The following is an 8,417-nucleotide window of genomic DNA, read 5'->3' as shown; positions in this document are numbered from 1 at the left end:
ATTGGCTCTTAATGTAGAAAATCTTTAACATGGTAAAGCTATAGTAATTGGTATATATGATCTGTAAATGCTCGGACACAGCGCTGCCCTTGGCATGCCAATGTTTAGCCCTCTCAAATCTGGGACTGGGGTTCTGTTGGTCTACCAGAGAATTATTCTGAAGGCCCCTATATTCCCCCCCCCCCCCCCCCAATCCAAACTGGGCCCACCAGAGGATCCTCTGTATACAATAACCTAATAGATATATAGCAGCTAGAAATATGGGGCCACACAGCACATGGACAAATGGTTTTAAAGAGCATCCAGGTTTGTCTGTAAGGCTGGGTTCACACCTGAGCATTTTACAGCCCCTTCTTACGCACTGTAAAACGCTCAACAAGGAGAAACCAATGCTTCCCTATCGGCATGGTTCTCACCTGGGCGTTTTACAGCGCGTATGACGCCCCAAGAAGTACATGAGCTTCTTTGGGGCATCTTGTCTCATATACCCGTACATAGACTTTCGGGAATGCACAACAATAGGTGTTCGCTTGTCTCTGTATGCGCGATTGCAAACGCCCATACAATCGCGCATACAGAGCGCTCCATTGCAAACGCTCAGGTGTGAACCCAGCGTTAACATGGTGGCCTAGGGCAGTGAAGCTAATGTCTGTATGCCTTTTAGGCCTCCTGCACACGACCTTTGTGTGCACCTGTGGCCGTTGTCATGTTTAACGTGTTTTTCTGCGATCCCATTGACTTTCAATGGGTCCGTGGAAAAAATCGGAAACTGCACCGTTTGGTAGCCGCATCCGTGTTTCCTGGCCGTGAAAAAAATGACTTTTTTTCCATGGCCAACGGTTCACGGACCCATTCAAGTCAATGGGTCCGTGAAAATCAGATGCACACGATTGTCGTCCATTTATTTTCCTATCATTTCAATGGCAAACTTGACTTGGATATATATTTTTTCATGTCCGTGGATCCTCCAAAAATCACAGAAGAAAAAAAGGTCACGGTACAACGGAACCACGTTTTGTGGGACGTTAAATACTGTCGTGTGCAGGAGGCCTTAGTCTAGTGCAGGCATCCTCAAACTGCAGCCCTCCAGCTGTTGTAAAACTACAACTACCACAATGCCCTGCTGTAGGCTGTTCGGGCATGCTGGGAGTTGTAGTTTTGCAACAGCTGGAGGTCTGCAGTTTGAGGATGCCTGGTCTAGTGTCAGCATCCCTAGTGGTCTAGGGCATAAAAAAAAGTTAGTATACCTGGTTGACTAAGGGGGTTAATTAAATTTTATTGGTTGGTCTGAAGCAGTGAAGGGTCTAAGGAAAAGCTCTCTGGTGGTCTGCAGCAGTGAAGGGACAAATGCCAGTATGGCTCATGGTTTTTGGCATTCAAAAAAAATAAAAAAATATTTAAGAGTTTGTATCCCTGGTCTAGGGCAATGAAGGGGGTTAAGGTCTGTCTGCTTGTGGACTAGGACAGTAAGGGGTTAATTCCCAAATCCATGGTTTTGAAGTGAATTGGTCAACCCTTAAACCAGCGACTTCCCAATACATGGCTTGGGAACACCTGATGGCTTGCAGTGTGCTGCTTTTTTTATTTTTATTTTTTTTTGAGGTTGAAACATGGGAGCCAATGGGTCCCCCGCCCTACCATACCATTTACACTCGTAGGTCAAGGCTACTAGGTCTGAGGCCTATAGGACAGTAGGTTAGCTATAATGCACCCCTTTAGTGAGCCATCGGGGGAGCTTCAGAGGGGCATGTAATCTACTGGGTGCACTTAAGACATGCATTAAACCTATTGGCTGCACTAAAGGAGGGCATTATACCTACTGTGGCACTTCAGTGAGGTATTAAACTTAATGGGGGAATTATAGTCTTCCCTGACCCACCCAAGGAGCTGGTATAGAGGATAGGAGTGGTAGTGTCCCTAATGAAGTGTTGCCGAGGCCTATGCTTCCTGGGGATCAGTGCAGTAGGAGTATAGTACTGAAGAATGAAGCCAGAGTTGAACATGGAACTTGAAACGTATTGCTACTGTGTGTATTTAAAAGTGCAAATCTCCTTTCGTACCAGTATGGCTATGGAGGCAGGTTGGTTGATGGCAATTCAGCACTTAGGTAATATTTGCCATTTGGTGATAGGTGGCTTGACTGTAATCCCACACCTAGCAGCAGGGTTTTCAAAGCTGATGGTAGCAGTTCACACTGCTGTCTGGAATCTCAAGGCTTTACTTGAAGGAAATTGGTTTAGTTCTCCCTGGAGAATCTTGAGCAGAAGCTCTGCAGGGTGCCTCCTCTCTGGACAGAAACTCCCCCTCTTGGCAGAGAGCATGTCCAGCCCTCTTCTACCAATATGGCAGGAGCAAGATGCTTAGCACTGCTCCTTGCTAACCTCTACATCCAGAAGCAAATGCACAATATACAATTTGTAGGGTACTAGAGGCATACTTAAAAGGGGCATTATACTTACGTGGGACAGTACAAAGAGCAACTATAACTACTTTGGGCACTATAAGGGGAATCTGGATTTTCTGTCATGATATTGAACTTCAAATGTAGAGCCCACCTAAGTGACTGCATGTCTAATCCAGATTTTGAAAGAGTAGCAGCAAGCATGCAGCGCTGGGTCTCGGTGAACTGATTGTTTGGAATCCTTTCCAGCTCTTTCTTGTTGGTTATGTTGCTACAATCTTTGTGTCAAGTGTGGCTCTCGGCCATCTCTTAGCACTGAATGTGCCTCTTAGGCCTCTTGCACCCGAGCATTTTATTTTTTTCAGTCTTTGCGGATTCTGTTTGCGGTTCGTATGCGTAACCATTCATTTCAATAGTTGCGCAAAAAAAGGATATCCTCCATATGCATTCAGTTTCTGTATATCCAATCCACTCAAAGATAGAACTTGTCCTATTATTGCCATCATATAATGACCCATGGGTCCGCAAACAATACGGCATGCATCCATATGAAATCAGTTTTTTGCGGATCCATGTCCAATTTTGCCCATGTGTTTACGGTTTAAAACCATTACAAATCTTATGTTACTGTTTGCAATCCGCAAACAATACAGAGATTTTTTTTGTGTAAATACGGAACGGAAACGGAACAGATCCGTGAAAAACAGACCGCATAATACTGAAAGCCATACAATAGTATGCAACAGGCCTTAAGGTAAGAAAGGTTAGGGACTATGGCCTTAAAATTACTGTTCAGCTCTTTCTCTAACCCTAAGTTCACACCTGAGCGTTTTACATGGCGTTCCTACGCGCTGTAAAACGCTCAACAAGGAGAAAACAATGCTTCCCTATGGGAATGGTTCTCACCTGGGTGTTTTACAGCACGTACGATCGTGCTGTAAAACGCCCGACGCTCAAACAAGTTCTTGAGCTTTTTTTGGGGTGTTTGTCATGCGTTCCCGTACATAGATATTTGGGAACGCGTGACAATGTGTGCACGCCTGTCTCTGTATGCACGATTGTAAACGCCTGTACAATCGTGCATACAGAGCGCTCGTTTCAGAACGCTCAGGTCTGAACCCAGGGTAAAGGCTGTTCTTTACATAGTGTTTAGTCAGTGACTGAGCCTAAAGCAGGAGTGGAGGCTACATAGAGGTATAATAGAAATATTTGCACCTGTCAGTGGTGTGCCTAGAATGTTTCCAATACTTGACCACATACCTCTCACATCCAGGGACATCTGTCACGTAGACCTTCTTTCTTCTCCTCAGACCTCTGACAAATTCTTTCAGCCACATCTGGTCTCTACAGAGTTTGGCCTCATGCACACGGCCGTTGTTTGGGTCCGCATGCGGACCCATTCACTTCAATAGAGCCGCAAAAGATGCGGACAGCACTGTGTGCTGTCCGCATCCGTGGCTCCGTTCCGCGACACCGCAAAAAAATAACATGTCCTATTCTTGTCCGTGATTTGTGGACAAGAATAGCCATTTATATTGCCGGTGCCAGTTCCTGAATTGCGGAAGGTAACACAAGTGCCTTCCGTTTTTTGCGGACCGCAAAAAACGGCACGGCTGTGTGCATGAGGCCTTAGTAACACGTGTTATATTTCTGTTTGTCCGGCAAAGAAGAAGAAAAAGAATACCGAAACAGGAGCCGCACATCTAAAATAGTACAAATTTATTCAAGAAGACAGACACAACACAAAATAGGTTAAAATTGTTGTATACAACAGATCAAGGCCATGTGAACCATATATCAGCACATGCCACCCTGGCTCACCACAAACGCATAGACAAACCCCCACATCAATAAGCAAATGACATCGGTCGGTCGGTACGGCAGCACTGGGGTCTAGTTGAAGCCACGGTCCTCAGGTGAGGGACAGGTTCCCTGCAGATATGGACTCCATCTGTCCGGTCAGGCGGCGGGATCCCGGTCACCTCCTGTCTTCCTGGGCTTGCGCCGCTCCTGCTAGCCATGCTGGGTTCTCCAACGTGCACCCCAGCTGTCCCTGTCACTCAGAGTCAGCATGGGGGGGGGGGCAGGCAGGCTGTTCCCGGGGAGCTTGGGGTGGCTAGCAGGCGGCGTGGCGTGTCACAATCCTCTGTTCCCCACAGATCAGGGGGTGGGTTCTGCCAGCCTGCGGCGGCCTCAACGGTGCCCAGTGTCCCCATGGCACTGGGGTCGCAAATCGCGCAGGGTACGTTTTGTGTTTATTCCAGGGTTCCTTCAGTACGCAAATTCCTGGAATCAGTCAGGGGCCATACGTCCCCTGAACTGCACAGGCGTTTGTGTTTTTTGTGGTATTCTTGAAGCTTGCTGGTGCTCTGGCTTCCCTGAATCGCGGAGGTTTTGTTCCCTGTTTCGCTCAGGTGTCATGTTCTCGGATTCTCAGGTTTCACGGTTCCAAATCGCATACGTCATGTCTTCCCTGAATCGCTCAGGTTATGTTTTCTCCAAAACGCAGGTGTCATGCCCCCAAAAGTTGCATGTGTCATGTCTTCCCTGAATCGCTCAGGTTATGTTTTTTCCAAATCGCAGGTGTCATGCCATGTTTTCTTTGAATCGCTCAGGTTATTGTTTTCTCCAAATCACAGGTGTCATGTCCCCAAGAATCGCAGGTGTCATGTCTTCCCTGAATCGCTCAGGTTATGTTTTTTCCAAATCGCAGGTGTCATGCCATGTCTTCCCTGAATCGCTCAGGTTATGTTTTCTCCAAATCGCAGGTGTCATGTCTTCCCTGAATCGCTCAGGTTATGTTTTCTCCAAATCACAGGTGTCATTTCCCCAAGAATCGCATGTGTCATGTCTTCCCTGAATCACTCAGGTTATGTTTTTTCCACATCGCAGGTGTCATGTCCCCAAGAGTCGCTTGTGCCATGGCTCAGGGCTCAGGTTCCCTGAATCACTCCGGCGGCTGCCTCCCCTTAGTCACTTAGGGGTAACGTTCCAGGTCTGGTGTGTTCCCTGAATCGCTCAGGCCTGGTGTGTTCCCTGAATCGCTCAGGCCTGGTGTGTTCCCTGAATCGCTCAGGCCTGGTGTGTTCCCTGAATCGCTCAGGCCTGGTGTGTTCCCTGAATCGCTCAGGCCTGGTGTGTTCCTTGAATCGCTCAGGCCTGGTGTGTTCCCTGAATCGCTCAGGCCTGGTGTGTTCCCTGAATCGCTCAGGCCTGGTGTGTTCCCTGAATCGCTCAGGCCTGGTGTGTTCCCTGAATCGCTCAGGCCTGGTGTGTTCCCTGAATCGCTCAGGCCTGGTGTGTTCCCTGAATCGCTCAGGCCTGGTGTGTTCCCTGAATCGCTCAGGCCTGGTGTGTTCCCTGAATCGCTCAGGTCTGGTGTGTTCCCTGAATCGCTCAGGTCTGGTGTGTTCCCTGAATCGCTCAGGTCTGGTGTGTACCCTGATTCGCTCAGGTGTGGTGTTCCTGGTTCACTCGGGTATCAGGTGCTCCCTGTTTCGAAAAAAAATAAATAAAATTTTCAACAGGTTGTCTCCCCCGAGGTAGGTAGTCTGAGTCTCGTGGTTCCCTTCGCGCCATAGGGGCCGGTCATTCATACTGATCGCCGGGTCTCGTTCCAACACAACTTATTTCTCCACGTAAACAGAGCCTCAGGCCTCCAGAGCTTCAATCAAGCTTCTATCGTGTCACCAGGCTCCTCCTTGTGCAGGTAGGTTCAGCCAGAGGCTGCTGTTGCACCTTGTCCCGGCGTCAAGCATGTCTTCTCACGAGCTTCCGTTCATAGGTTTCTGCTCACCTCTGAGAATAGTAGCGTGAGTCATTCGGGTAAGTATCGATTAAAACACATTTCCGTACCAACCCGTCCTCTGACGGGTGTCGTCTTGTTGTCCATAGGGGGGGGGAAATTTTTATTCATCTGGCGTTGTCATACCTCCTCAGGCAGCGTAAAGATGTCTCAGGCTCCAGAAACAGACGATAGCCTATCTTTACCCGGGACTTCCGTGTCAGGGCGCGCCAGCAGCCCCTCTCTGCGAAGCTGGACCATCCCAAAGCTCATTGCAGAGCTCAACAGGAGGGGAATATGTCATCCCGCTTCCGCGAGGAAGGCGGAGCTGTACCGCCTCCTGATGACAGAACCAGAGGGCCCCCAACGACCAGCCCTCTCTGTCGTCTATATTCTCGTGATTAATTCATGTGCAGAATTAACCATCAGTCAAGTAAGACTTGACGTGTTAGGCTACTTTCACACTAGCGCTTGATCGGATCCGTTCTGAACGGATCCGATCATATTAATGCAGACGGAGGCTCCGTTCAGTACGGATCCGTCTGCATTAATAACTTAGAAAATTTTCTAAGTGCGCAAGATGCCTGAGCGGATCCGTTCAGACTTTCAATGTAAAGTCAATGGGGGACGGATCTGCTTGAAGATTGAGCCATATGGTGACCTCTTCAAGCGGATCCGTTCCCATTGACTTACATTGTAAGTCTGAACGGATCCGCTCGCCTCCGCACAGCCAGGCGGACAGCTGAACGCTGCAAGCAGCGTTCAGCTGTCCGCCTGTCCGTGCGGAGGCGAGCGGAGCGGAGGCTGAACGCCGCCAGACTGATGCAGTCTGAGCGGATCCGCTCCATTCAGACTGCATCAGGGCTGGACGGAGGCGTTCGGGTCCGCTCGTGAGCTCCTTCAAACGGAGCTCACGAGCGGACCGACGAACGCTAGTGTGAAACTAGCCTTAATTCAACTGCATGATTTACACCCAGAATGATGTGAAGAAATACAAATGCCTTGCTATTATTTTTCCCTTACCCCAGCCTGCTTATATTTGATTTATAATATTTAATTTCGTCTGTTTGTATTCTCAATATTAGATTTCTCTTTCCTTTTTGTTAAAAATATTTTCATCCAAGGATATATAATTTATTTTTGATTATTTTTCATATTTTCATATTTTATTTTTTACATTTTTTATTTTATGTATTGCTATTTTCTATTATTATAGTTTTTTATATTAAATTTATTATATTTTGTTTACATTTTTTAATAATTTTATTTTTTTATATATTTTTTTATTTTTTTGTTATTTTTTTATATTAATAATATTTTATATAAAAGGTTTTTACTATTTTTCAAATGATGATTTTTGAATAATTAATATGTTTAGCTTTTTTGTATTTTATATATTTTTTATAATGTTAATATGTCCAACAATTATTTTCAATCTAAATTTTATTCAATTGATATTGTATTATACATTATTCTCTCCTAGATGACTCCCTATTCCACATGAATTGGAAGAAAAAAAAAGGGGGGAGGAGAAGAAGAAAAAAAGGGGAAAAAGTGAATTAGACAAGAAAATCGCTCTGTGCTGTCGCCCACAGCACCCCCATACCAAGGCCACAGGGGTGAGGGAGCATTTCAAGAGATAACATTCAGGGAGGTGCTGCACCAAATGAGTATACACAGCTAATAAAGATAAAACATATCAAATGGATCATCCACTACATGTCCGATCAAAAAATCATCATGAATAATCCTCTTCCATGGTGGTCCAGTCAGATTCTTTCAAGTAGGCAGCAATCGGGTCCTTCCCGGACTGAAATGCAGAGAAGGGAATAGCCCAGCAAGCCCAGGATAAGAGACCAAATAGTCACGTGATGGTGAGAAACATGTGCATCTAGAGAAACAAACCAACAAAAAGAAAAATTAGAAAAATACAGAGCATTACCTAGCATAAAAACCTGTAAATAGAAGTTCCTCGTTTAGACGCTGCTGGGACAAACAGTCTAAATTGTAAATCCATCGGGATTCCGCTTTAAGCAAACATTGTGTTATACGTGTACCCCTGATGCTATAATTGATTTTCTCCCAACCCACCACCTGTAAACCATTATACTTACCGCCATGATGGTCCAAAAAATGTGTAGCCACAGAGGTAAGAGATTTCTCCTCATCGGCCCGATCCTGAGCGGCCAAACTGAGATTGGACATATGTTGTTGCATCCGTTTCCGCAGTTC

This window comes from Bufo gargarizans, chromosome 4 (assembly GCF_014858855.1).
Source record: "Bufo gargarizans isolate SCDJY-AF-19 chromosome 4, ASM1485885v1, whole genome shotgun sequence".
In the NCBI taxonomy this organism is placed as follows: Eukaryota; Metazoa; Chordata; class Amphibia; order Anura; family Bufonidae; genus Bufo; species Bufo gargarizans.
The sequence above is the reverse complement of the archived record's forward strand: the minus strand, read 5'-3'. Positions refer to the sequence as shown.